Source organism: Pteropus vampyrus, unplaced genomic scaffold (genome assembly GCF_000151845.1).
Source record: "Pteropus vampyrus isolate Shadow unplaced genomic scaffold, Pvam_2.0 Scaffold108, whole genome shotgun sequence".
In the NCBI taxonomy this organism is placed as follows: domain Eukaryota; kingdom Metazoa; phylum Chordata; class Mammalia; order Chiroptera; family Pteropodidae; genus Pteropus; species Pteropus vampyrus.
The window spans coordinates 265876-270265 of record NW_011888889.1 but is presented as its reverse complement, the minus strand read 5'-3'; positions in this window follow the sequence as shown (position 1 = coordinate 270265).

Below are 4390 nucleotides of genomic sequence, written 5' to 3'. Positions count from 1 at the left end.
TGGCATATTTCTTTTGCTTGACAGTGTATCCATACTTTTGTAGAGTATATATGATAAATGCATTTTCCCTTTGGAAAATGTCTTATTTCTCTATGTCTCTCACCTTAAACACTGTGACTGTCCCACAATAACCACTCATTATTTGGTGAATGGACTTGCTAAAAATAAATGGACCTTTTCTTAGTGTTGATTGATGGTGAGATACTATACTGAAAAGAGAAAGTAAGATAAGGCTTGCATACTGAATATGGAAACTAAGGCTCCTACCCCCACTTGTCTTCTAGAATGCTAGCAATCATATTTATCCTTTGCCCCAAGGCAAACTATTTAACCAAGAGGAAAGTTGCCGAAGAGAAAAGACTTGGTATTTCATGTTACACATACTTTCAAGTCACTTTTTAAGTACTCTACTCATTGATAAAAATAATAAAATTTAAGAAAAATATGAAATACAAAAGACAAGACCAGTGGTCAGAAGTAGAATTTGGAGTAAAACTTCAAAACTATCATTGTTATCCTTAGAGAGAGGAAAAGATACCCTAGAAATACTGTGTATGTATAAACAAAATTAAAAAAAAAAAAAAAGGTTGGAAGAAAAGAATTTGAAATATCCTAGAGAAGAGAGAAAGAAGATGAAAACTGAAAAAGCGAAGGTAAATATCTATTCACCCATCTAATCCAGGAAGTCTACCTGCAGAACATTATCAGAGCTATCTCAGAATATTAGGAATAAAGATAAGATCCTAACAACTTCTAAGAGGAGAGAATAGGTCACATACATAAAATCTAATATCAGAATGGCTTTGTACTTCTCAATATTGAAACTAGAAAATGGAATTCAAAGGAGTGATGCCTTTCCCAGTTCTGGGGAGAAAATGTCAATTTATAGTCTAGAACTAGCCAAATTATGAATTTAGTGCAAGAAAACCTCTTGCAAAGCTATAATAGAATGTGCTCCATTATACTGAGTATACCAAGAAAAGAAAATCCCAGATATGTTAGATATGACACAGGAAAGATGTAAGGAAATTATGAAAATGATGGTGAAGGAGAAAATTACCTGAATGACAGCAATAGCTAGCTCAAACTAGAACAAAAAGTAGAAAATTCACAGAAGGGTATCTTGAAGGAAAACAAATAGAATTAATTATTTGATAGGTATAAAGAAGAGCTTTATAACTCCATAAGGAAGTTTAAGGAATGAATTAGTGATTGGTACATTTAAAAAATTAAAAAGTAAAGAAATAAAACTAATGGAAAAATGAGAATTATTAACTCGATAAAAAGCAAATTTGTTGATTGATGAAAGTATGTTTACTCGGCTGGAAGATATTTCTGTGGTTATAAAGTACACAATGAAAAAAGAATTTAAGCAAATGTTATGACTTACGGGAATGATGGGGAAGGGAAGTTATCTGTAGAGAATAGGAGGTAATAATTCTTATTTCTTATGGTAGGGAGCTATTGATAATGTCTAAAAATGAAAAGAAATATGTAAATTCTATAGAAAGTAATGAGTTGAACATGATAATGTCTGGTTAGCAGGAAGAGAGGAGAAAGACTTCCAGTTTTGTTTTAATTTTTTTTGTAATTATAAACTTTACAGTGGTTTTTTATCTTGGGAACTAAAGTACATGTATTACTTTAATAAAAGTAAATTAAATTAAAAACACTGGAGAATGAATAAATAGTAAACTATTTCCTGTAAACAACCAAGAATATTTTAATTGTAGAGGTTACCTGGAATATCAGATTATTTCTATGACAATTACACTAACAGAGATTTTTTAAAGTATGCTAGCTTAGGGGATATTAAGCTCTTGCTTTCTTGAGAACATCTATATAATTCCAAATAAAAGTAAAAAAAAAAAAAAAAAAAAAATAAAAGTAAAAAAAAAAAAAAAAAAAGCCTCACCAATTTAAGGAGAAAAATGAAAAGAAACAAGCCAGAAGCCAGTAAGAGGCAAGGCAGTGAAGGCCCAGGGAGCTCCTCAGACAAGATTTAATCCTGGATAAATAAGGTGAAAATTGGTAAAAATCAATCAATAATAATAAAATATCAATGCTGCAGGTTTGCAGAAGTTGACACTTATGGGAAACTTAATAAAATGAAAACAGTCTAATACAGAAAATTATTCTTTAAGAACATACCTGAAGAAAAAAGAGAAACACACAGATTTTCCAGCAGGGATTTGGTGCAGACGTCAGTGATCAGCTATTGGTTATTTTGTGAGTGATTTTATCCTTCAGCAATAAACTGCGATGTTTCCTTAAACATGTGTTTAACAAAAAAAAAAACTTGTGCTTCTTAGGCTAATGGTTTGCAAGCTTGATAGCTTCAAACAAACAGAAAGCAATGGTTTGAACTGTGGATGGATGGGAATTGTTTTCAATATTTAAAACTGATGAAAAACTTATTAATTCTTACTAAATTAACATATTATGATAGTTATTAATACCAATAATTAATTAATACTTAATGAATTGATCAATGTGGGACCTGTCAGACACTCAAAATAACAGAAGACTGAGAACAATGAATCTAAAGGCCGAGTGGGTTTTCTTTCCATCCAGGTTAAGGATGTATTCTGCTGACACTTTCAGTATCAAATGGGTCCCAATGTCTGTAGAATTTCTGTTAATGGAAATATTACAAACATAAATTGTATAAATATTTTTGAATAGCAATTAAACATGATATAGAAAGTGTCTATGGTCAGTTTAAACTGCATTTCTGGGATCCGTCATGAGACAGACTTGTACAAAGCATGTCAATAGCAACTGGAAGATGCACCAAGATATCTGTTCTTGCTCTGTGTGGCTACCACACTCCAATGAAGTTTCTCTTCTATTTACACAAAGAAATGGAGGATGTTGTCTGACCTGACTGAGGTTTATGCCTCTGTGACCTTGTGTACAGGCATGAACTTCTTGCCATTGGTAAGTCACTGGAAATGCTATTCCTCTGCCCAAACTGTATCGAGTGCTGAAGCATCACTGAACACCCTAAAACCTAAATAAATAGTGTATGAAAAATGGAGGGAACTGAACCTGAGGTTGATTTGACAACTCAATAATCTGAAGACTGGTCCTATTGGTTCATAATCTTTCTATTATTGCCACCCTCCATCATTCCTTCCCTCATCAGCGTTTTGCCTCTTGTCCTCAGCAGTGTCTTTCAATTATCACAGGTGGTGGTTGTAGTTCTAGATATTACCTTCATCCAAGCAAGGGAATTTAAAGTAAGAGTAGGAAAGAAGATTTCTAATTTTGAGATTCTCTCCTGTTTAGGACATCTGCCTACTCCCACAATAAGACTGTCAGAAAGCAAACTTATGTTCATTAGACTTATTCCAGTAAGGGAAAACACACTTGACAAGCTCTAAATGGGGTCACAGATGGGAAAGTGAATGTTATATCTATATCTAATCTATATTTATACCTATATCTCTATTTCTACATTTCTATATCTATATGGTTTTAGGCCCTGTATCAGATAATTTCTGAGGTGGTTTTTGCCAGCCAGAGACCTGATAGAGGCTGGGCCAAGTTTATGACATCATAGAATAGGATTGGCAATTACAGCGAGGCAAGGAGCCTAAGCAAGTGTTGATGAGTATGCTGCTATTCTTGCTAACCAAGCTCTTTTAGGTGGTTTATGGTCATATCTTTAAGGAGTAAATTGTCTAAAACAGTAACTAATTTTTTTTTTTTTTTTGGTCTTAGTATTACTTAGCGTAGGAGTAGGACATTATGTAGATTTTAGCTTTCATTTCTTAGGCATTGGTAGGGCTGCATTCCCTCTGAAGTCTCTAGGAAGGAAAGTATCTTTGCCTCTTTCAGCTTCTGGTGGCTCCAGATGTTTCTTGACTTAAAGCTGCATCATTCTGTCTTTATCTTTACATGAACTTCTCCTCTTTCTTTTCTGTGTGTCTCTTATAAGGACATTTTTCATTGGATTTAGTACCCACAGGATAATTCAGAATGATCTTACCTCAAGATCCTTAACCTAACAACTTTCGCAGAGACCCTTTTCCAAAATAAGGTCACATTAATAGGTTCTGAAAATGGCCATATCTTTTTGAGAGCTACCATTCACTAATAGGAGCTAATGTTAGAAAAATGAACTGAATGTTCACTGAGTTCACAAGAAGTTCACAATCTAGACAACAACATAACAAGACAGACGGATATGATCTTGAAGAATTATGTACAAAGTATTAGAACACAGAAGAGAAATGCCTTGCCTCACTATAGTTGGGATGAGGATGAGTTGCTGAAAAATCTTAGAGGGAGTCAAGTGACTTTAAAGCAGCAGTTTAAAAGGTGAGTTTAAGCTATCTAAGACAATGTGGGTGACCTGGAGAAAGTTACCGAGGCAAAAAAAAAA